This window comes from Corvus moneduloides, chromosome 2 (genome assembly GCF_009650955.1).
Source record: "Corvus moneduloides isolate bCorMon1 chromosome 2, bCorMon1.pri, whole genome shotgun sequence".
Taxonomy (NCBI): Eukaryota; Metazoa; Chordata; class Aves; order Passeriformes; family Corvidae; genus Corvus; species Corvus moneduloides.
The window spans coordinates 89458045-89484459 of record NC_045477.1 but is presented as its reverse complement, the minus strand read 5'-3'; the positions used below and the strand labels follow the sequence as shown (position 1 = coordinate 89484459).

The 26415-nt window shown below is 39.3% G+C and overlaps 1 long non-coding RNA gene across 1 annotated transcript; it reads left to right on the top strand.

Annotated features, from left to right (window-relative positions):
- The first annotated feature begins 1165 nt into the window (after positions 1 to 1165).
- On the top strand, positions 1166 to 24616 carry LOC116440037. Its single transcript, XR_004238381.1, has 4 exons — positions 1166 to 1247; positions 21537 to 21600; positions 22065 to 22208; positions 22684 to 24616. It is a non-coding gene; the product is annotated as an uncharacterized LOC116440037 (long non-coding RNA).
- The last annotated feature ends 1799 nt before the right edge of the window (positions 24617 to 26415 follow it).

Sequence of the window (26415 nt, the reverse complement as noted above, 5' to 3'; positions counted from 1 at the left end):
ACTACCCTGCGCTATACAGCCATACTGAAGTGTTCCTGCCAAATATCTGCCCATGTTAAAGTAATAGCTGAAAAAATAGACACAGTAGGCTACGGGGAAGTATGTTAAATATCTCACTAATATATCATCTGTCTATCACACAAACACTAGGAGAAACATGCTGAGAACCTTGTGTTTTGATATGCAGCAGCATCCCTCATGTCTTTATTCTTCATTCATGCTATTGAAGTCTTGCTTTTTTGACTGGTGTTACTGAAATGAACGGAAAGATCTTACTGCCACAACATAATGATATACTGTCCTTGTGGGATTAAACTGCGTGTATTTCTCAAATCCCTGCATAGTCTTCCCTCCCATTGAATAACTGACCATCCCACTTTCCAGGAAGATATTCTCAATGGATAACAGAGTATGTCCATGTGCTGTGCATATACTGTCAAATAAGGAAAACACTTGCCAAAGAAGAACAGAGCCAAAGCAACCATCACGCACGCCCCCAAAGTCTCCAGATTCTCACATCCACATGGTCAGCAGCAAGAGGTAAGCTACCCTCCCTTTCTGACTTGCATTTCATGCTGTACTTGGCACAATCTGAAGAATAACTCCAAGCTGGCAGAGCCATATGAATATGAATCCTAGCTGGAATGGTTTTTCATACTTCTCTCACAGACCATCCAACAGCCCTTTGACAGAGTCTGGCCCCTGTTCACAAATGGGGTTGTGTCCATTGTTACCAGCATAACTGCACTTCTGTCTGGACATAATTGCTACAGAAATTTGTATGAAACAGACAATGGAGGTTGCTGCTTAAATGCTGGTTCAGTGTGACTCACCAGAGGCAACGTGCTGTTTTCATTTATCCTATTAAATCTTGCTCGTCAAAAGGGTGGCCTTTTTTCCAGCTCCAGTGTAACTGTTTCTCAGCCAGCTTCAGTAGGGCTGTTTTCTACTTTTGTTTCCCTCTTTTTCATAATGCGAGAAGACTATAGCACTTATTTTGACAGTCCTCTGGAATAAACAAAATAGGAGCTACATCCCTTTCTTTGGAAAACAGTAACACTCCTTGTTTAAGTAGTGCTCCTCAAGGATTAATGAAAATAGTTTTCATGCATTTCCTGGACCAAGTGAATTCCCCTCCCCTCCCCTCCCCTCCTCTCCCCTCCTCTCGCCTCCTCTCCTCTCCTCTCCTCTCCTCTTCTCTTTACTGTTTGTCCACTTACTACATGAAATTAACCTGATACACACAGGTGAGTGAGTGTAAATACTTGTTTCTGTGAGGTGACAGGTAGGTAGCAGCATTGATCATGTGCTTGTTGGCTGAGACAACAAAAATACCCAGGACTCTTACCCTTCTGCTTGGTTTCTACAAGTCAAACTTGAAGCAGATTGTTAGAGCTATATGGAGCATTTTCACTGCTGTTCTTCAGTTCATGCCCTATAAATGGTAAGTAAATACAAATCCAACACTTCAGTAATTTCAGAATTCATTTGAAAAGATTATACTTGAACACACAGTGGTTACTTTTCACATAAACCCTACAAAAATTGTATGTATTTCAGCACTTAGGAACATTTTTCAAAAAACACATTTACATTTCAGTGAGAATGTTTCAGTGTCGAGTGTTGAGAGTGCTTCTCCTTTCTCTTTGATTATTTCAGATTTGTTAGTCAATACTGGAATTTCATTATTCTGTAAAGTATTGGACCAGTTTTTCAAATGAAATGCTGAATTGAAAGCTGTTTTTACTTCCTTCTGTAGCATCCTAGTTCTGGGACTATGTGTTTTTTAAATGTTGCATTAAGACTAGAAAAATTATTCTAGCCTCATCAATAATCCCACAGAACAAATAAATTATTGAAGTATTTCTTATATCAGTAAGTATGTAAGGATTTTTTAATGCTGCATAAATTATTACACATTTAGTCACATACTTTACAATCCTGCTGTTTTAATATGTGAACAGAAAAAGGGCAATATATGTAAGAAATATGCATGTTACATCTAAAAGTGTATCACAGCTAATGATACAGCATAATTACATATATTGCTGATCAGTAAGCCTCAAGAGGTTTTTGTTAATTTTAAACCCTTGGTTTTTTTCATAGCGGTGAATACTGAGACTGACTTACAAAACATCTATGTGATTCAGTATTCCCAGAGCAGGAAGCATTTGAAGAATGAATTCTCTGATATTTTTTAAAAATTGTTACTGTTAACCTAACTATACAATAAAACCTCTCATACCCAGGGTGGGACTGATCTCAGTTTCAGGTGGCTAAATCTAATCAAGACATTTAAGGGCCTTCAGTGTTAAATAAAAAAGAACCTCTTTTAAACCTCTTTTAAAGTTTTTACTTTTTTGCACAGCTATAGCATAGAAATCCTTTGCTCTCATGTAACCACCCTGTACCAATATGGACCTTGCCTCCAGATAGGCACAGGTCTCCAGCAGGACCTGTGTCATGTATGTGAGACCCAAGAAAACCCTGGATAACCCAGGGAGTCTCAAATCACATTGGCTACATATGTATGAGCAACTGAATCTAGCCCCAGACATTGACATTGTAATGAAATGCCCTAGAAATACCTTCTTCTGTCATATAAATGGAAACAAGACAACTAGAGCAAGGTTCAGTACCCAGAGAGTCCATGTCACTGACAAACATGATGCAGGACATAGGCGATGCCTGTGTCCACTGAAGTAAAAGTTGCAATGAACCATGTTATTCTGTGGCATCTCCTTTGCCTCAGAAAAGGCCTTTTTAGTGCATTTGACTGAGACCAGCAAGAGAAGCTAGTGATTTGGGCACAGAAAAGGGTTTCAGTTGCAGCATTCCAGTTTCACAGGGTGGTCTTTGTTCCCAGATAACCAAGTTTAAGGCTCAGGCTTTTCTTGTAGACTAGCCCATGTGCCATGGAGACCAGCTCAGGTGCAAAAACCTTTCCTCACTATCATATAAGCGCCTTGTAACCCAAGTCACTGTGTGAATAGTACTTCCAGAACCGCACTTTTAGGCCTTTCTGTTAGTCAATTACTTGTGGAATTATGGCCATGAGGTTGCAAACCTGTGTATTTAGCAAATTGCTCTAACCCCCCATGTGCAAAATGAAAACAATGCCATTTTCTTAACTCAGAAGCACTGTGAGAAACAGTACAACAAAAAGTGTGAGGAAATATGGTAACAAGGCTCTTCTAAGTAGCACAGATGAATCCTGCTTTTGTTACTTCTGGGTGCTAAAGAAGTTGATAGCATCACACATTTCTTTTATCAAGTTAACCACAGACTGCAATAAAAAGAGTAAGGTGAAATCTTAAAAAAGAAGTTAAATCTAGTATTATTTCTTTAGGCCTAAACAATTTGTGAACATAATAACATTCATTTCAAAAAAAAAAAAAAAAAAAAGGGAAAAAAGTTATTTATATGGGGGATTGGTAGACAGCTATTTAGATGTAAATTATTTTCAGACTTGAGCTGCGTGGGTTTTGCTCTGTCATTCATTTAAACAGAAATATCCTACACTCTGAACAAATGCACTATAAGTATCTTGAGACACACTTCAAACAATCTCACAGCACGTGCACCTCTTCCTCTAAAGTGCTTGGATAACATGGAAATTAATACCAAAGAAACACCTATATAAAATAGCAGTCCAGCTTCTTAGACAAGCTGAATTTTAAACCTTTATTGTGATGTAAATTTGAGTAACACTGTAAGTAGTTCTGAGAAATATTAGCCTTAGTGTATCAAAATTGTTTAAAAATGAACAGTCATTTTGCCTTTCATATTTCATCTATAATTCCCTCTAGAGCTGTTGCAAAGTTTCTGGTTAACGGTTCAGGGATCAAAATTAACTACTTACCTACTGAAATGTGGTCAAAAAGCTAAAGAATCTTCGGCTATTTTAGCAGGGGAGCAATTGTAAAGAAGCTATAGCAGTGTTACCTGTGTTGGAGGACAGTTTCACTGGAATAAGCCACAGGACAGGGAGACACAGTCTTGATCATGATCACACTACAACCAACCACATCATCCTCATCCGTCTCTGAAGTCAGACATGATCCATCTTAAATTAGATATTTTCTCCTTTATACTGCTGGAAGCTGATTACAGGGTATCACCGACTGGGTATTTTCTTCCAGTGCCCACTCCAAATTCACTGAAGATCACTCAATCTTTTGGTCTGACAGTATGAAATTCTATTACTCACAATTCAAGGCAATGTATAAAGAGTGGGAAAAAAAACTAGATTGGCTAAAGGATTTCAATATGCATTAGAGTACCAAGGTGGGATGACTGTAAAAATATCTCACATGACCAGGTTAATTTGACACACAATTTCATAGATAACTAAGTTTCATTCAATAACTAATGGAGATCAATCTTTTTGACTTATCAATGACAAGCAAGGAGAGGGCTGCATGGGATGGTTTGACTGGGCACGTTGTGTGTGTGCTATCAAGCATCAGCCAGCAAGTCAGGGACAGAGCAAGCCCTTGAAAGGGGGAACACTGTCCCAGGCCACAGAGAGGTGTACGGTAGTTGTGATATTCGCCCCCGACAGACAGACACAGATATTCATGGGCCAAAATCAGAAGGAAATTACAGTTTTCCCCCTCCCCTCCGTTCATGAGTCCCATGAGTCTCAGGAACTTTGGAGAGGGTCCACTGAGGCAGACCTGCACGATGTGAGCCAGCAGCATGCAGATGCCTGCTCCTCTCCCAAAGCATATCCCTGAAAGAGCAGGCTGTTGTATTCCCACCAGCACCACAAAACTCTTCCTGCCAGCACTGTTCCAGCACATGAGGAACCTGCTTCCTCTACCCTCCAGAGACTCCTTCAAAGGCTCTACCAGGTTCAGGACATGGAGGGCTCATTTATGTCCCCTTTTCCTTAATGTGGTGCTGGACAGGAGCCAGAGGCTCTGTCCACAGGGATACCCTGGGAAGCTAATTTTCCCTGCCCCCAAGAGCTTGGGATACAGTTCTGACTCACACCTAGGAAAAAGCTGTGTTTGTCCCACTACTACTCACACATAAGAAACTTAACTGTGGACCATAGATCAAACTAAGAAATTGTTTGTAGGTCAGGCTTTTACAGAAGTTTTTATTTTTTCCTTCAAACTCCACTGTCCCTCTATGCCCATTGTGCTTTCTTTACCTGCTGCAAGTCCAAGCAGGAGCAGGAAGAGATCAGGGCACAACCTTCTGTCTTGTCCCTCCTCACATAGTCATATGAAGATTTCTGACATAGATATATGTATGTCCATATGATTAATTCCTCTTCCAAAGGAAATGGGCAGCCAATCAGAGGGCGTTCTGAGTTCATATGGGTATGATGTATTCAAAAATTAGCAAAAAAATAATCTCAAAGGAGTGCAAAAAGAGGTGGGGAAGATTATTAATGGAACTGGCAGCCTGTGCCCATGAAGGCAGGGGCTTCCTCTTCCTGGTAAATGGATGGCTGGTCCTGCCAGAAATCAAATATTATCATCTGCAGACGGGACAATTTCAAGTCTGATTCTTAAGGAATACTCTTCTTTAGTCTTCTTTTTTTTTCTTTCTTTTGCCCTGATAATTCTGCTTTATTCAACTCTGCTGACCTTGGATTTTTTTTTTTTGTTGCCATCAAGGATTTCCTATGACCATCAGACAAAGTGCTTTATTTAAGTACAAATAAATTAGCCCATTGCATTGCCTGTCTTGAAAAATCTGTTATCAATAAAAAGGTATTTAAGCAGACTAAGTGCTCTACCTTTGGTAATCAACTTCTTATTAGACTTTGTATCCACACTGCTTTTCTTTAAAATCTCTTTCAAGGGTTTATAAAATGATGGTTCAAAGTAAGACATCTCTACTTCCTTGAAAAACTGACTTTCTTCCACTCTTCTACTTGCTACTGGTCTCCAGGTATGAAAATACTCCTAAAATAAAAGATTCAGGAAAAAGAAATAGGAAGACCCACACATTGATTTTGCCAGCTTTGAAACTTCTTGTGTCAAATGTTTTCACAGTCTATGACAGAGGTTAGCAAAACTATCCAGTATTATATGCTTTGTCATGCAACCCAAAGTAATCTTTGCTGATAACCTTAAACAAGGTCATTTAAACTATCTTTTTCCAAAATTTAAAAGTAGTTTGGGAAAGTCTACCCTATTTTTTCTTTCTGAGGAGGTTTTGCAAGGATTATTCTCATAAAGCTTGGAAAATTATAAACTTCCCCATGAGCCTGAATTCTATCATTTTGTTCATCCTTTTGTTCATAAATGTAGCTTTGCAACTCTATCTTTAATTGTCATAGAACCAAAGACAGGTTTGGATTGGAAAGAACCTTAAGGACCATCTAGTTTCAACATCCCTGCCATGGCAGGGACATTTTCCACTAGGGCAGCTTGCTCAAAGGGCCCACCTCTCAAGCCTGCCCCTCTGGATGGCATCCCTCCCTTCCTGTGTGTCGATTGCACCACACAGCTTGGTGCTGTCAGCGAACCTGCTGAAGGTGCACTCAGTCCCACTGCCGATGTCACTGACAAAGAGGTTAAACAGAGCTGGTCCCAAAACCTACCCCTGAGGGCACCACTTGTCACTGGTCTCCACTTGGACATTGAACAGTTGACTGCAAGTCTTTAAATGTAAGCATCCTGCCAACTCCTTGTCCACCAAGCAGTCTATTATGTGGCTCAGTCTTTCCTTTTTGATGCCTCCCTTGCACACTCGATGTATTTTCTCTCCAAACTTCTGGGCATATGTTGCCAATACTTTTTAAATGGTCACAATCTGACAGGAACTATTCCGAAATGCAATTCAGTTGATTGTTAATAGTATCATCAGAATACTTTGTAATTATTCCTGTGAGAATACTTTTATAGATTACATGAAAGGATGATTGCAGAGGAAAATAATGGCTGTCTTGAGCACCTGTTATTTATCTGGAAAGCATTTTTTAATAAAGGAAAAGTTTCTGGCATACATTATGTAAATGTTGCATTGTTTCAAGTCCTTGCTCTTAGCTTCTCTTCTATCCAATTTTCTGAAATACTTGCCTTTGTTTTTGAATGCCACTACATCTAGAAATGCAGAACTATAGCAATTTGGGACAACTAGCTCTACTGGAGAAAGCATGATCATGTGATCTGGGAACTTGTCATACACATACTATTTGTCTTGTTTCTTGCCATAAATTAAATAGAAATTAATTTCTTTCATGTTTCAGTCTGGCATGTTGCCATGGTTTCACCCCAGCTAGCAACCAAGTACCAGGCAGCTGCTGGCTCACTCCCCCACCAGCAGGATTAGGGAGAGAATTGGAAGGGTAAAAGCTAGAAAATTCACGAGTTGAGATAAGGACAGTTTAATAGGGAAAGCAAAAGCTACATACAGAATCAAAGCAAAACAAGGAATTAGTTCACTGCTTCCCATGGGCAGGCAGGTGTTCAGCCATCTCAGGAGAGCGGGGTCTCATCCCATGTAATGGTTACTTGGGAAGACAAATGTCATCATTTTAAACACCCCCTGCTTCTTCCTTCTTCCCCCCAGTTTATATACTGGGAATGATATTGTATGGTATGGAATATCCCTTTGGCCAGTTTGGTCACCTGTCCATCTGTGTGTCTACCCAATCTCCCATGCACCCCCAACGTCCTCACCAGCCTGGCAGTAAGAAAAGCAGAAAAGGCCTTGGCTCTGTGTAAGCTCTGTTCAGCAATAACAAAAACAACTCTTTGTTATCAACCCTGTGTTCAGCACAAATCCAAAACACAGCCCCATACCAGCCACTGTGAAAAAAGTTAACTCTACCCCAGCCAAAACCAGCACACATATGAACGTGTACTTCCCTAGCACTGATATGAGTGTTGGGTGGCAAAATGAGTCAGTGAGCTAGTACAGAAAGTTTTCAAATATTTTTACTTACTCAAGCTGAGGCTAAAAAATAGAAATATATATTGCCCATTTTGTTCTTGCAACGTGATCTAATAACGCTTTTTTCCCCCAAAGGCTCTAGAATAATGACATAATCCTAAAAGAACTCCATAGTCCTTCATCTCTATTACTGCCTGGCTAAGGAGTGAGGTCTTTAATGACACGTCAGTAGGAGGTTCCCTGCAATGTTCTGTGTTATTCTTCTATCTAGTTTCCTTTGGCTTAAAGCAAGCTCATCAATGACGGTCTCCTTCTGAACAGAGATATGTCTATTTCTGTCAAAATTTACCAGCTTTTCCTTACATAACTGATTGCATTCAGGTACTGGGATCCACTAGAATTAAAAATTATAAGGGATATATGATATTTCTCCTGATATGAAAGAATTGGCTTATATTCACTATTTCTACCCTGGAACATGTTATTACTGAATAAATCAGGTTTACTGCTGCCAGCAAAGAACTCAACCTTCCTCAGGGCTAAATACAGTGCTCAGCAGAGCCTGACTTATCCTTAAAACATAGGGATTTTCCAGTTACAGGGAAATCTCCTTCAGTTTCTCCTGAAGATCTCACTGTAAACTGAACAAAGAATAAAATCATAGACTGTTTTGGGTTGGAAGGAACCAGATCTGTGTGTCTCTGTGTGTATGTGCTTGAATGGGGGGGAAGTTGACTAGGCCTGTCCTTAGGAAAATGGGACCCTGCTCTGGTCCAGGGCAATTCCTCTGACTCCTGCAAGAGTCCAGCTAAATACTAGTAAGTCCTGCAGCCTTGGAGAAATGGTATCCCTGTGTCCTAGTTTCGTCCAAGGGCAGGGTTAATTTTTTGCAGTGGCCGTGAGAGGGTGGAGCCTGGAGCTGTGTGGGCACAGCCAAGTTATCTCACATATTCCATCCCATCTGATGTCATGGCCAGGGAGCAGGGCAAAGACGCTCTCTCTCACTTCTCGGAAGGAGGGCACAAGCAGTGGTGGGGTTATGATGGTCCTGACTGGAAGGTCTGTCCCCCATTGTTCTATCATAAACAGAGATGACTCCCTGACAAGCCTGATCCAGAACAGACCTTCCCCTACCTTTAAACAAAGATTAAATTCCTATCAGAAAGGAGAAAAACTCTTATTTAAATGAGTGAACTATGCCCACACTCTTTTTTCCACAGGGAGAGGAAAAGTGTGTTCAAGCTCCTCAAAATGTGCCACTGACTATTCTATTCTAACTTGTTTTATGAGCTTTTCAAATATGTGCATAGCTGGGTGACAGAATTTTCTGATGGCATTTATGTATACAGGGTAGTAAAGTCTAGGTCTAATTGCAAGAAATTGCTGGAAGACCTTGAGACCAAGTACCTAAGGGCCAGAAAAAAGAGGCAGATAAAATTTAACCTGCCAAACTCACAATAATGTAGAAAGGACAGATTTATTCCCTGGACTTCACAAATAAAATTATGGAATCAGAGCAGACCATTACTCTGTGGAGGATTAATCCAAATCTTTATTTAAATATAGTATGAATTATCCAGTTCAATGGAACTGTTATTATCTGAGTCGGTGGATAATTATCCTCTGAAGTTTTTTATACTTGCTTTCTGGATATATCCGCTTTCAGCTCCAGGTCACCAGATTTTTTTTCCTTCTGTTTACCTGTGTTGCCAAATATTTCTTTCCCACTTAGCTATATGAGCAGTGACCAAGTAACTGCTTTGTAAGGCCCTTGGTGAGGGGATGATGAGACCTGAGCCCATTAGCCATGGGGTTCTGCCTCCTCTAGACACCATTTAGGGCCCTGCAATGGCCCCTTTGCCTGGCCACAGGAACCTGAGCTGCTCAGAGAGGCAGAGAGGAGAAGCAGGAGGGTGTGCAACTGCAAAGGGGCTTTGTCTGGTGGAGAAACCCCTGCTGCATTTTTTCCCTCAGACTCCACTGTCCCCCTATGCTCATTCTGCTTTCTGTGCCTGCTGCAAGCCCAGGCAGGAATCAGGAGAGATCATGGTACCCTGTGTCTTCTCTTTCCTCCTTCAGGCACACTGGGATTTCTCACACTCTCCAGTAGGTTGTCAATGGCCCAAACATAAGGAAACACATTCAGCACCAGCTTGTTCCCTGTATAATGGTTTGACAGACAGATGTAAGCTCTCCAGCAGCTGTGGGAAAAGAGAGTTCCTCTCCTCAGTATCTGCATGAAACTTTCCTCAAAATACGGTTTCCAATTCATGGATCCTTTGGTCAGTCCTTTCCAGAAACACTTCTGGGAGTTTTCCTTATTGTTCCCAGGCACTTTTTTTTCCCTGAAATTTGGATTTTATTTGGGTTCACTTTGTTGAAGTAATTCCTTGGGACCCAAGAAAACAGACAAAAAATTTTGCAAACAGACAGAAAAATTTGACATATTCTGAGATATAGAATAAAAGCTGCTTTGCTGCTTTGCTATTTCCTATTGAAATTTATCCAAACTGGTAATAGCTGAACACATGAATCTGATAGTAGTACATACATTCTGGAATGAAGAGAAAATCACAAAACAGAAGTCTGGTCATGAATCACTTATTTAATATCTATGACATTTCCTTAATAGCAATTTAATGTTTTGACAGGTCTAGAATAAATGCATTAATGAATAGGAAAAACAAATGTGGGACCAAGATGATTCTGAATTGGCAACATGTCATGTACCTCATGATGGTTGTGATTTTGTTCCAGTTTCTATACAATCTGTAACATGAGGCATGATAATTCCTCCCCTATCTGAACTACGGCCTGAAAATCAGTCTGTAACCAAATCTAAATAGATCAATGACAAATATTCTTTTCTTTTGGGTCAAAACCAGTTTTACCAACAGTTCTGTGCCTGAAATCTCAAAATAAGGAGATATAAATAGAAAGTAATAAATTTGCCTTGAAACTCACAGAAACTTTTTTAAAGCAAGGTTTTCTTTTTCATTTTGAGTCATATATTTAATCTTTCTCAAAGAGTGGGGACAGCAACCAAACATCAGTTCTGTACAGCATTACACTTAGAGGAGCTAAAGATCCAAATCCAACTTGGCATCCCATGTCTGTTTCAGGGCCCTTATCGGTGACTTTCAGATGTATTAAAATGCTGGCCTTGGTTGATCTTGGCAGTGAAACAGCAGTTAAATACTTAGTCATTACGAAATGAATGTGATGAGGAACTGTAATCCAAGCAAATCATACAACGGAAACAAACAGAAGATAAAAAAGGTGAAAGATACAAGGAGTTTGTTTAATGATAATGGCTATGAATTGCTGATGTCCATCCAAAAGAGCGTATAGCAGTGCTGCAGAGTAGTTGGCAAGCCAGCAGAGGAAGATAAAAATAAATGAGACTTAAAATAGATAAATGTAAAGTAGCATATTTATGGAGAAAAAAATAATTGGCAGAGATAGAAAACTGGAAATTACTGTTTAGAAAAGCAGCAATGGAGAAAATCAAGCCCAGAGCTATAATAAATATATTAAAAAGGAGCTCACAGTGGATTGTCATTGCAATGTAAATAAGTGCCAATCTGTGCTGCAAATAATTGAAAAGAAGCCCTTCTAAAACAAAAGACGTAATCATAATTCTGCTCAGTCCTCTCCTACTGGAAGCTACTTGTAATAGTTTCATTTCATATCTATTAGACCCTTAAGTGTATCGTATAAACTAATAGCACTGTTGCTGTCTTTAAAAAGACAGGCTAGTGCCATATCTATGTATATATGGACGCATTTATATACTCAGTAAGATGGCAGAAGAAAAAGGCAGTGTAACAGTTGCAAGCGCTTCTTTGGCAACATACACAGGTGCTTGTGACAGACCCATTTTGAGGGACAGTGATATTTCTTTGCTGCAAAAATTTCACCAGAACCACTGCACTAAATCCTTGTTTAACATAAAAACCTGCAGTAGACAGTCAATGAATTAGTGATGTTTAGGCTTTCTATCTAATAGCTCTGCTTCCCTGTCCTGATAAACTGAGTTGAGTCAGTCAGTCAAAGACAGAGTTAGGAGAACACCTTGCTGTTCAGTTTCCCAGGTGTGATTAGAAGGCAAGATATTCACAGTAAGCTCCCAAGACTTCATGCATTCCCTGTGGAACCTAAGATTGGGATGACAAGTTGCATAATCATGATGAGCAATCCTGCCAAAAGCATTTGTGAGACACACTCCAAAAAAATGTATCCATAGGTCAAAATATTATTTGACCTTGGATGCAAGATCAGTGTGAGTACAGAGGTTCACAAGTGAGGACCCAAGATGAGGCATGAAATACAAGGAACAGGCATTTTCTCCATTGCTGTTAATATATATAGATATTTCTGGCTGATTTATCTAGATCTTATCATATTGCTCTCCTGCTTGTTCTACCAAAAAAATCTATTCAATAAATGTAAAACAGATATGGAATAAATATTCTTCTAACAGCTACATGACTCTAAAATATGTTTCTGTAAAAGTATGAAATTTCACTGCAGTGCTAATGCAACCATTAGATAGCCATCTCGTGACTTCACCTCTAAGGTCACTTAATTTTCCAGAAGGCATTTATCATTTTCTATTAATATTTAATGCATAAATTTGCAGATTTTCCCCTCTCAGTTATGACATCTACAGTTTGAGCTTGTATTTCCCCCCCCCTCCCCCCCACAGTTTTAACTCTCTTTTCCTTGCATTATTCTTTTAACATAATAGGTTTGCAATGACAAGCAGAAGGAGCATAGGAACAATCTCTGTCAAGTGAGGGGTTTTGCTCTTTTTGTATTCTTCTCTGCTGTGAAGTATATCCATCTGAACACAAATGGTTGCGTCTCACCTTCCTTGCAAACATCTCCAGCAGTGTCTTAAAACACATAAGTAGGCAAAAGTGTAGCACTCATGGCATCAAGATGTCAAAGAGGCCAGCGAACTCATCTCAAAGGGAGGTGTAGGCAAGGATTTAACTGAGGTGCAGAGGTCTGACCGCAAGAGGACAAACAAAAGCACTTTTGTCCAAGGTCACAGTCAAGTACCTGAGCTCCAGAGACAGCAGGAGTTCAAATACATCTCAGCCATTTAGCGTGAGAATACTTCAGACTGTCTTTTCAAGATAGAGGCCTGCTCCACACTGTACCCTTGGCGGGGAGTCTCTGTTGATCTTGCTTTAAGCTCCAATTTTTATCTTGAGTGCCAATGACAATAGTTATTTTTATGAGCCTGGATATTCCCAAGCATTTAAATGCCTGGGAAGATCCAGGCTCATAAAAATAACTATTGTCATCACCATTATTAGTGGATCTTTATTACTTCATTTTTACAGATCTTGTTTCCAAAACACCCTTCTAGGTTCATGAGATGTTTCTTTTCCTGTATTTGTTAGTGCTTGCTGTAGTTTTGACATCAAAGATGGGCTAATTGCAGAATGTCCACAGTGACAACACCTGCTAAGTCAGTCACCCACGTGTCTCTTTATAGTCAGTGGTATGAAATAGGGCCCTGATGGGGCAGGATTTATCTTCCTTGTTTACATGGCTACCTTAGAAGAAAAGGAGTGGCAGTTCAGAAGCATTCATTTCCCTCCACCGCCTGTAACAAGAGCCTAACAGGTAGTTTAGGTGGACACACACACACTAGGTCAGATGGATCTCACTTCACAATATGTTCCTGGTTACTTTGTACAAACATAAGCACAACACTGTGACTGATACTTTATAAACGTAGACTCAGAAAACAAACAAAAAAAATTAACAATTGATTGTTCTTCCTAGGACCATGTGCACTTAAGCTTTGCTCACAGGGCTCCATATGACTGAGTTGTGCTGCTTTGTGTAAGTGATGACATTTTCAGTGCCAGCAGAGCATCCATATCAGATGAGAAATGATATGTTGCAAATATGTAATAACTCAAGACTTGTGATTGTGTGAACTTACCCTTTGTTAAACAGAACTTGCAGAACAGCTATATGTCAAGTACTAAAATTAGGACTTGCATTTTATTTCTGCTGTTTTCTTCCTCTATTTTGTGTCCTCCTTGCAAAAGCACAACCAATGTTTATTCCTTCCTAGAGTGTATTTGATTTATTATTTTATCAGAGGCTGGTTTTTAATCTGTTTTCTTTTTGTCAAATGGTAATCCTTATGCTGGCCACAGTAGAATTGATGTGAGAAAACCCTAATCTGTTTGTGTAGGTTACAGAAAGCTTAAACATTATATTTAGCATTAATGATTTTATGAATGAAAAATATATCTCTCACCTCCAGAAAGAGTTATTTTCAAAAGGATATGAACATGTGAGAAAGAAAGACATGTGCACCTTTCAGAATGAAGCTTTTTACTATATTTAAGAAAAATGGGCATTTTCTGTGTCAAATTTTGGGTTAAGGCATAGATGTTCCGCATTCTAGATCCATTATAAACTTTGGGTTATTATTTTCAAAATGCCATTCTCTTCTTCCAAATTTAAGTGCCTATCTGTTATTTCTGTTATGTGTAAGATGAATATTCCCCTTTGAAAATAACACTTGTAACAGTGAATGGAATTTTGAGTACAGTCATCTCAATTTTGATACCTTAAAATTTCTGACTGTATTTACAAAATACAGCAATATTGTGCTGTACCTTTGTCATTTCCTTTTTGAAACATAGAATAATGGAAATAATATTTTAGTAACATAGCAATTAACTCTTCATTGTAGCTAATTATACTGGAATCAGCTGTGTTTCTCATTGTATTCTGGCCTAACTCTGAATTTTTTAGTTTTTAAAACCAGTAATACCTATTCCCTTCTGCTACACAGAGGGGTCTGAGTCATCTGAGTAAATTATCATAAATTAACAAAGAAATAATAATTTATTTCTAGATATACCAAAGAAGAATTCTTTCCAAACATCTCCGGTACACTGGTCAGCTTTTCTAGTCAGTTTGTAAATCATGTTTGCAGTCTGAGAGGTGCTAGAGAGGCAACAGGGATGTATGAATGGACATCCTGGTGAGATTAGATGTTTCTCCTCTTGTGCAAAAATTGCAAAGCCAAGATGTGTCATAGAATGTAGTTGCTTTAAATTTCTGTACTTTCAGAACTGTATGCTCCCCTAAGTGTGTATTACCAAGCATCTGGCCATTGAAATGTGTTTGATGTGAATGTCAAAGAGATTAAGTGTATACACTTCCTAAGAAAAATTCTCTTCAGTGTTGCATGTAATTAAGATAATGCATAACCTTAGAAAGACACTAGCCCAGGATTTTCATAATCACAAACCATTTTTCTGATATCAACACAGACCCATTTGTATTACTCACTACTTCACTCATTTCCTTGAAATTGTAAAATTTTCTAGCAGATCCTGTCACTGTGTTTATTTACATAGTATGAAGCACTATCTTATCTCTTATCTCCACTGACAATATTTAATATTAATACTTAACTTCAGCCATCCAAGAACTAGTTGCCCTCTTTTTATAGTGCTCAGAGCCTTTTTGTAATCGGGAGCCAGCTGATGCCTGCAAGAAATCTCCTTATTTAAGTTTGTGAGAAATTGCCCTCTGAATATGTCTCCACTGACTGTAGAAGGAGAAAAAGGCTGATTAAAACTATGTGAGATGCACTGACCACTGAATTTCAAGGGGATTTTGCAGAGAATAAAGTCCACTCTTAGGAGCTCACTGCAAATTCAGAGCCAGGCTTACTGGTGATTGAGAGAAAAGTCAGACACAGCAAGTTTTTCAATCACTAGAGTAACTTTGTTGATTTCCTACTGGTCACATCTATGATGCAGATACAGGCACAGTCAGCACCCCAGGACCACCCACATCAGTAGTCAGATGCTACACATAGCATCCAAATTCACTTTGAAAAAGGATAGGCCAGGAATGAAATATTCTACAATCCTGTGTTAAAGTTGTTCCTGAAGATTAACTTGAGGTATTTTGCAGCAGGCTGAGTTTGCACAAACTGGCTCGAACTGGAGGAAGGTGTCTGGACTCTCTTGGTTCGCTTAGGTCTGAAGCCTAGCTAGAGTCCTGTTTTGGGTTTGCCATGAGCTGTGTAACTAGTGGGTAGTCAGATCTCAAAACTGTGCTTGCTTGCAACTCTTACACATTGTGTTTCTGTTTCATGTATGCCTCTCTGAGCTTTCCCTTGCTGTGGCCCTCTGCTTTATAACCAGTAATAGAAACCATGGGACTGTCATGTGCACTAAGCTATTTGTAGAAATACTTAAGCATGAAGCTTCATGCAATTACAGTGCTGGGCTTCAAGAAAGTTTCCAATCACATTTTTGAACTACTTTCCCATCCAGTAAGTCAGTTCTCAAGAAATTAAGATTCTTTTGTTTCTGCTACTGCAAGACCAATACAGTTCACATCAACAATTAATCTGTTGTTCTGAATTCCTTGCTCAAATGAGCCCAAGGGGTCTCCTCATTACCCAGAGTCCAGAGAAATTGCCTGTCCCCCAGAAGAGCACACTAAACAGAGCTCAGGTTTCACTACCGATGAACATTAGTTCTCCATCTAATATTTCTGTCACCACTTCAGGAAAGTTTTGTAATTTTTTAACCATAGTTGCTACAAGGAACAATTACTATAACAAAGATTACTAAACTAAGGAAGTGGTATTTGCTAGTGAAAACTGAACAGAAGATGAGTGCAGGTGAAGCAGGAAAAGCAGCTACTGGGGTCAAAAGACCCATTACTAGACTCAGAGAAAGAACTGGAAAGTTTTTAAGAGTTGACAAGAATGAAAAGCCGGTGGCCACTGCGAACTTCTTAATCCTTTGAACTGAAAGCAGCAGAATCTGTGGGAGGCTTGATGTACAGCAGGTACCTGAGAGCCCAAGCAAATCTGGTGAAGTTTTGTTTAAGAGTACTAAAAATCATTGCTTTCTTCTGCACAGTAAGTGTATGTATCCAGTGGAGCTTTTCTATTAGAGGACAGGCTGTCTTTGTCTCAGCTGCTGACTGCTGAACTGCTTGCTACCCAGATTTATCACTTTGGCAACAGTGTGCATTCTGAAGAGTTACCCAAGCATTGGTTATGTGCTCATGGTTCCCATTTTCCCTTCCCTCATTTAATTTACAAAACCACTAGAAATAACTTAGCTCAGCTGGATAAAGGTGATTTTTTCTGTCTTTTGGTAAGATATATGGGCCTGGTCTTTTAATAAAAGCCTCCATGACAAGCACTGGCAATGGCCCAAATGCAGTTTTGTGTTTAGCCCTTCAGTTCTCAGGATCTATTTTGCCATCCCCCAAAGCTTTTAAACCAGTGAGCCAAAGTCCATGAGTCATGGTTCAGGTATCTGCAGCTTGACTCTCTCCCAAGAAAGATTTACATCACGGAGAGAGATCACTGCACAAAGAATATATGGGATGTTGGGATCAGCAGAAATTTTAAGAATCATACAGCTCTCTTGACTCATTCTGTTAGACTTATTTGCAGAGTTCTTTGATTAAAGAGATATTTTAAGTGGGGCAATCACAATAGGCAGACAATTTTCATATATTGTGGAGGTGGTTTTTGATAACTTGGAAACCATTTTAGGTACTCTGAGAAGCTTCAAACCTCTTGGAATGTACATACTTTGTGAGGTTTTTTATTTTCTTAATAATTTTCCTACCTTTGTCATATGTCTGAATTAATAAACACACTTATTTCTTTCTGCTATATACCTGAGGTGCCACAGAATGTGATAGTCTATCTTTTAGCTTACAAGCCAGACTTCAAATTCGAAGAGGATTTGTTACTCTGGTCCCAGCCTATCACACTTCAAGTAGGCTGTTACCTGGGCTGCCAACTGCAATTAATTTTTTTTCCCTCAGAGTTCAGAATTTGAGGTTAAATGAACTATGAGCTGCATAGGCTGAAAGTCACTAAAAGTTGGCTTATGTTATGTTATGTTATGTTATGTCACGTCACATGGTTATGTTATGCTGTGTTATGTTACAACACAAGTCAGATAACAGTTCTGCAAAGGCAATCTGTAGAGTTTTTCTGATCCATGAGAATAAATTGAAAATGAACAACAAAATTTCATCCCAGGAGCTAGTACATTAGCATCCTATGCAAAAATCCATTTTCTTACAAAATTAAAGTAGGTAAATTCATGGGAATCCATACAGTTTCTTGAGATGCAGTTGTGTAATTAGTAATTAAATTACATCTTGTCATCTTTCAAATACTTTATTTCATTATTCCAGTCAGACTGCATAATAGGAGGAAAATGCTAGTTTTAGCCTAGAATTTCTGTCCTAGAAATTCTGAAGGAAAATAGGAATGACACTATTTTGGCTGAGAATCTCTGGAGGTGTCTGATCTGGTCACCTTAAGTTCCCACACAAGACAGGGAGGAAAGCTTATAGCGCTCAGGGATGAACCTTTGAACTCAAGTGTGTGTCTCCATAACTGCTCTGGACATTTGTGCCTCTGAGTGTGCTGATTTCACTCCACTGGGTATCAAGGATCTCAGATGTCTATGTTACAATTACTACATAGCTAAGAGGGAAGAACCCTACAGTATACTGGCGCCCCATAGGTCAAATACCAGTGAGTTGTAACTCTGATAGTGTTTTCCTGCCCAGTTCTCCTGTGAGAAAATGTATCTTTGCCCACCAATTTTGGATACAGTTGGTTGGGAAAACCCCATGTATGCCAGGCTAATATCTATAAAAACTACTTTTTTCTTGTACTTATTACTTAAATTTTAGTCAGTTTTTAATTCTTCCTGACAAATGAGTCCAAGGAATAAGCTCAGAAACAAAGTAAGCAATGTTCCCAAAACAAGCTGCTATGAATAAGTAGCAAATAATCCTCCACCATATTCTGCACATTTGGTTTTGGTGGCTCACTGTGTGAGTAATAACCTGCTGAGAATTATAAACATCTGTGACTCTTAAGACAGAAATATGAATTCTCTCGTGTCATATTGAGCAAAAAGGAGGAGGACAAAAATTTGATTTATTTTAATTTAGACTGGTTTATGTTGTTATTGCCTATTTTGATTTTCTCTTGTATTTTTTGGAAGGAGAGAGAAATTTCACAGCTCAACCAAAGATGAAATGTTAATTCCTTTTTGCCCTCAGTGTTCCTTCATTTCTCCCTTGCTCTGGCCTTATGTACATTTTCATTGAAAAAATATTGCTACTGACCTTTTGGACTTCTCCTATTCAGGAAAAAGGAAATTGCAGGCCAGTAAAATAATAGTTTGAAAGTATCGTATTTGCCAAAATCTGTGAGCTTGCAAGCAGTCAAAAGTTGCATTTAAAAAGCCAAGAATTCACTTCCACACAACATATGAAAAGCGGCTTCGGCTTCACATTCCCGGAGTTATTTGCAGAACTGGTGTTACCCCTGCCTGTCCCATGGCAGTGTGCTCAGCAAACAGCAGCCATGGGTGAGCTTTTCCCTCACGGGTGAATGTCAAGTACAGTGGCAAATAATCTCCATCTGACCATGTAACTGTCTCATCATTCTAAGTTTATGGTCAATGGACTCTCTCCAAAAACATTCACCTGAGTCATAAGAAAGACTCAGAGATCAGATTGCGTATCCCTGTGACTGTGGCTGAGCTGAGAGAGTTTCACTTTGTGCTCCATAAAACCTTTTCAGTCCTACCACATGGAAGTATTTCACAGAATACGAGGATGTCTGAGTTTGGAAGGTACATGGATCTGGAGATCATCTAGTCCCATGCCCTGCCCAAGCAGATGCAATAGGTTTTCCCTCGTCCCTATCACAGATGGGGTAAATCTTTGCTTGGTGCATTGAAACATTGCAGGGCAACAAGAACAGAAAGAAGTAAAAATACAAAAACCCAACTCAAATCATGTAAATATGTAAAGCTTCAAGTTGAAGATATGGAACAAAATTTTCAAAGAGAGAGGTAGCACTGTCTTCATCTTTTGAAGTGTCTTTTGAAGGCCTGAAGAAACTTCTGTTTAGATAAATACCGGCTCTACAATCCAGAGGGAAATCATGGAATTGCAGAATAGGTAGGGTTGGAAGGGACCACAGTGGGTTATCCGGTTCAACCTCCCTGCTCAAGCAGGGTTGTTCTAAGCTGCTTTTAATGCAGCCCAGACACAGTTGGATTTCTGGGCTGCGAGTGCACAGTGACAGATCATGTTGAGCTTCTCATTAAGCAACACCTCCAACTCTTTCTCCTCAGGGCTGCTCTCAATCCCATCTCTGCTCAGCCTGTACTTGTGCTTAGGATTGTCCTCAGCCACATGCAGGACCTTGCACTTGGCCTTATTGAACTTCATGAGGTTTGCACACGCCCCCATCTCAATGCAGGACCTTGCACTTGGCCTTATTGAACTTCATGAGGTTTGCACATGCCCCCATCTCAAGCCTCTCGAGTGTAGTGCCTGTGTTACTCAGAAATCAGACCCGGTGATCTAATGATGCGCTGTGGCTTTAACTATTTATAAGTGAGACTGAGCTCTTGCTGATTTGGAGCCATTAATACTGTCAATGCTCCAGAATTTCCCTAAACTACAAAGACCGTCACTCACACCTTCTCTTATTCTCCCTTGCCTTTATGAGAAAAAAAATAAAATTGTTCCCCACATGTTTGAAAGAAAAAAACAATTCAGTGGGGAAAGGAAATAGTGAGTGAGAATATCCATACACCGCTAATTTCTCCCTTGATTGATTCAGAGATAAAATCCTGATTCTATATCCACTGGAATCTCTGACACCAGATAAAAGATTTTCAGCATCTTCATCATGCATGTATAACGTAAGATGTGTTACAACAAGGGTAATATTGACATTATTAGGGGGAAATTAAAAAAGAAAAGCTATTTGGGTTTTTTCCCTCAAGGTTTGTTCTGAATTGTCTTCTTAGTTATGCTGTGGCTAATACTGATTAATTCCAATCAGATGTTTTGCTTCTGTTTTAAAGCACTGACATGAAAGCAAATGCAAAATTTGTATATTCAGTACATAACACCTATGCAAATCTGGTCCACAGTGAGTTGCAAATGTTCATATTATATTTCTTAATATGCTTCTTGAACTTAAAAGTTATCTTTTGCTGTTTGTGAGAGATATGACCTATCCTGTCCTGGCATGACATCAAATATGTAAAAATTCACTAACAGAAATTATCTTTTGCCAACTGCAATAAGATTGACAGCCTGCTGTTTACACACCCACAAAAACCCCCAGTTTTTATTTAGCAGGGAGAACAATTAAAATAGTTGAAGTTATTGTGCTTCATTTTACTGTAGTGGAGTTGAATCTGAAATATTTAATAGAGTTTGCTAGAGTGGACTGCTTGAATGAATAATGTTTATTGTCATTCTTTGAATGAATGAGCAGTATTTGGATCAGATTTATCACCTAATACTGCAATACAAAAGTATATTCCCAGTAAATTTTTTACTTCCCAAAATAGAAATGCTACTAAAGATGCTTGAAAGGCAGTGAAAGATACATCTTCTCCTGTTGCACCTGTTCACCAGAAATCCCCCGTTCCAAGTTTTAATAAATTCTGCTTGCCTGGAACATCCACAAGAGGCATATTATTTGCTGAAATTCACCATCTAAGCGCATAATATTGAAGTGGTACATTTTCACAACATGTTCAACTTTAGTGATAACAATCTAAACTGATAGCAGTCTATTCTTTTGACAGATGCTGAAAGAACACAATCAAGCTTCCAGGAAAGCCTCTCTTGACATTTTAGTAAAAGTAACAGGTATACTGGAAACCACAGGTTGAGTTCTATGGACAGCTCATCTAGTCCAAAAAGGCTTGGAATAGAGAGCTCCCCAAAATTGTGATGATAATGGCAGGAGCCTTCAGAGACAAACTGTTTAAAATAATGCATGCATCCTATGACTGAAATTATGACTCAACAGAAAATCAAGGCCTTGATAAAACCAGCAGTAATAACAGACTCTGCATTTTTTTCCTATTCCTTATGATTGTTGTTGCTGTTGTTATTTATAATGGGTTTTCCAAAGAGGACTAGGCATCAAAAAGCCAAATGTGAAAAGCTGTTCCCAGAAGAGGATTTGCCTGTCTGAGGGCACAGAGCAGTGAGGTTTCCAGGAGGAGCAGGCTCCTGCCTGCTGCCGGGCAGGCAGTGTGGTGGGGCTGGGGACCAAGCGAGCCCCGAGTGGAGCCAGCTGATATTCATGCAATTCTTCTCATTCCCAGTGCTACCCAACACTGAACCAAATGGAAAGGAAGTCTGCTTTATTGCACAATGGCTACTGCACTGCTGCTGATGTCCCCAGCTCAGTAACACTTGGATGTTTAAGCTGAGCACAAAATCCTGAAAAGAACGGGTCTTTCCTGCAGGTAAGTTTGCCTTCAAGTGTCAACAAATTCAAAACCCCCAAGAATAATTCTTTCACCCCACAAGATTTTTCACGTCCCCTTGCTCTTGATCAAGCCGCTGAAGTTGCCAGTCAAACAAAGCTTGAGGCTGTTTTGCAACGCAGATCCTTAGTGGTGGAAATTAATGTCTTCTTGGGAAAAAGCATCAGTCTGAAATTTTGATTGCAATATTTATTCTTTCACCAACAAAACAGATGCTGTAAGCTGCATAAAATTGTCCCTTAATTGTTTAATATAAATCAGCTGTACAGGGATGTATAAAGGAGGCATCTGCTCTTTAACTTCTAATAGTCTTAGAAGGTGCTAACTGTCCTGTGAATGGGGAGAAGTGGTTCATTATGAATATCTGCAGCATAACCTAAATTTAAATGGGTAACAAAGGAATTCTGTATTTTCCAAAGATGAATATTATAGTAATATATTTTGTCTTTCACAGCTGGAAATACCTCAGAGGCATGCACTGGTGTTCTGATGCAGATTGGTCTGAAGAATTTTTTCCTGCTCTGTTTAAAACATTAAACACAACCTTAAATAGTATTTCAACAACTTCTGGAGCTAACGAATCAGGCAGAAAAGCACTTCCCATAATACAACATTTTTTAATGGGAAATGAGGCAAAAACTCCCTATCAACATAAAATACATATTTTTTCTAATTAAGGAATCTACCTAAATCAGAGTTCGCACTCTCTAACACTTCAGCTTCCTTTGCCTCTTAATAGCTTTTACATGCTTCTACTACAGCTTAAAGAAGCAGTATAAGGTCCCTCTCCTTCCTCCAGTATGAAAGCCTTGTGCCAAAATACAGACCCAAACAGAAACTTCCTCAGTGTATATACATCAAGAGAGACAAAACAGTAAGTCCACTCCATTCATTTGTCCTGTGAAACGCCCAGAGATGCACAGTTCCCTTGTGACCTGCTTCCCTGTGACAGGGCTGCTTTATGGAGGTGACAAAGGTATGGTATTCATAGCACCATATACCTTGCCATAGTAAACAGCTGCATTATCTGAAAAGGCTGATTCAAAGCATGATGTGCCACACAGTTAATAATAGAAACTTTGTGAGACAAAACGAGGAGAGAGCAACCTATGACTGGCATATTCTCAGGAAGTTGTAGCACTCAATTGGCTCTTGGAGTAGAATAACATGATTTTGCTGTTTTGACACTGTGATGCTTGAGGATAGTAAAAATATTTGAGTTATGTCACTCTGGCATGAGATCTACCTGCCACCCCTTCTTATTGCCAACAGTAAATTTTTTTTTGTTTCCTCTAAGCAAGAGACAATTGAAATATTTCTATAATTATGTAATATTTTGGAACCTTCTTTGTATATAGAAGAAGACTGCACAAGGTGTTGCAGATGGTTTGAGGATCTTAACATGGCCCAGATGATCCTAAATTACCCACTGATATTTTTATTTTCTTTAAATCTATGTTATGCCTTCCCTTTCTATATTTCTTGGCTGAATGATTAAGGTCAACCACTTTTCAGCCCCAAAGGCTCAAAGCAATTTTTTTGCTATTCTGCAGTTAATGTCAGGGTTTTTTTTTTTTTGGTTCATTGACTTTGTTTTTTGGATTTGGTTGCACTATTAACACTCCCCCTGCCACAGCAGACTAGACATGCTAAGTCTATGCACAAAATCTATTTCTTCTGTCTAGGAGATAAAAAAATAGTGAAGACATCCTTTCTGTTAGCTTCTATCCGGAACAGACTTCTCTGAGCAGGTGTTGATTGTGGGAATTTTTAATCCAGATTCAGAAATCTCAGCGACATCCTGTTTTCTGAAAGGTGATGTGAAGCATTTTCTCATGATAAGGACTTTAATATATTCCTTTAAGGAATCTCATATTTTGCAACTGAAATTAACAGATCCATTGGGGGAAAAAAAAAAATACTTTCTTGGTTTTGCTGAAATTTCTTCATTTTTATTCCTCAATCCTATGAAAAGGCAGTATAACCACAAGATCCTTGCCTTGGATGGTCCCACTATTGTATACCTGCATTACAATGTCTTTCTCAGTTTTGACAATTTACAATGTCTTTCTCAGTTTTGACAAGTAGTTACAGCAAACACTACAGCAATATTGAGAGCCAGCCAGCTGGGCTTTTTAAGTGCTCTTTAAAACACAAGAGATGTCCAAGCAGGGAGGCAATCACTAGAAGACAGACATAGGTAACCCAGAAAAGCATATGCCATTTTGCCTTTCTAATTTTTAGTTAAATTACAAAAATATTACTGTTTAGTTCAGGTGCGTTTAAGTTTGGTTTTTTCCCTAAGAGTATTTTTCTAGGAAGCCTTGCATAAGCGTGTATCTTTTAAGGATATGAAACAGAAAAAGCAGGACTATGAAAACAAAAATCAAAGTTGTAGGTTATTGGGTGGTCGGGACCGGGTGTAGACGGACGGAGAGATCTCTATAGGCAGGTCTTGGGACACAGTCGGTTTATTGTAAAGGCGTGGGTATAGGGGCACTGCTCAGAGCTGCCTGACTCAGCTCTGAGCAGGCCCAAGAGAGCAAGAGAGTAAGTGGGTGAGAGAGAGAGGGTGTGAGAGCAAGAGTAAGAGCAAGAGTAGAAGTGGAAGAGAGGAATAGAGTGAATAGAAGAGAGAGTGTCTGAAGTCCTGGTTACAATACAATAAATCATCTTCTGTACTGAATATTCTAATTGTCACTAACCAATCTAATACAAGATACAAATCCTATAGCATTTACATACAGCCTATAAGAGTTCTTATATTACCATAGAGTGTTACATCTTAACTTCTAAAAACTACTCTTTGGACCCCTTCTGCTGAGCTAGTAGGGCCTGCTCTGACCCTTGGACCTGCCTGCAAGCAGAGGGTATTGTTCCATCAAGAGGGGATTATCTTCAGTGGCCATAGCATTGTTTTCTAGTTGTTCAGTAACTAAGACTTGGTATTTCAAAAGTGGCTTTCATTTCGATGTTGCCTGTAGTTTTCATATTCCCAAAATCTTTTGTCAGGCAGTCATATTTACGAGTCTTTCCTGTTTCATCTTCCCCAACACAAAGTGAGGCAGCTTAAAATTCACCAGTACTCAGTGTGACAGTCGCCAGCATATTTCTCACACTTCAAGATTATTGTCTTAGCATAAAACAGCTTATAGGGGGAAAAAAAAAAGGCATGTACATTAACTTTTACTGAAGTTAGTGTGATGTTCTGTGGGACTGGTAGTTAAATGGACTGGTGCCTGTCGACTGTGCTATCACTTCAGTGTGTAAAACCAATTTGCTTGCAAGCAGTCCATGTGTCATTAGCATTATAAGTGCTACAAGAAAATAATTAGGTTCTAGTGCACTCTATAGCTAAATCACTGGAGCAGAAATGATCAATAAAAGAGTCAATAGCAAATCATTTTGTCCCATTTTATTAATGCTGTTAAAATTCATGCACTTTCCAATCTGGTTTATGTGCACATCATGAGACATTTCATGTCACGCTACAACTTTCATCACAATGACACTGATCACACAGCTACACAGTATAGTTGATAGAGGCCAGCTGTCTAAGTCAGTAGGTGTCTGGGAAATCAGTAATTCTTTACATACATAAAATTTACTCACAGAATGTTATGAGGTGCTTAGCTAACAGATCTGATCAGACAGAAGTCAGAAGGAGGAAATGAGGGTGTTTAAAACCAGGTACCAGAGGTCTTATCGTACATGACAGAATATTCACAGAATCACAGAATGATTTGCTTTGGAAGGTACCTTAAAGATTATCTAGTTCCAACCCACCCATCATGGGAGGGCCACTTTCCACTAAATCAGGTTGCTCAAAGCCCCATCCAACCTGACCTTGAGCACTTCCAGAGATGGGACATCCATAACTTCTCGGGGTAAAGTCTTCCAGTGCCTCACCACTGTCACAATAAAGAATTTCTTCCTAACATATAATCTAAATCTAGCCTTTTCTATTTGGAAGCCATTCTCCCTTGTTTTATCATTATCTGTCCTTGTCAAAAATCCCTCTACAGCTTTCTTGCAGCCTCCCTTTAGGTATTGGAAGGTGCTGTAAGGTCTCCCCAGAACCTTCTCTTCTCCAGGCTGAACAGCCCCAACTCTCAGCCTGTCTTCAGAAGAGAGACGTTTCAGCCATGTGATTATTTTTGTGTCCCTCCTCTGGACTCACTTTAAC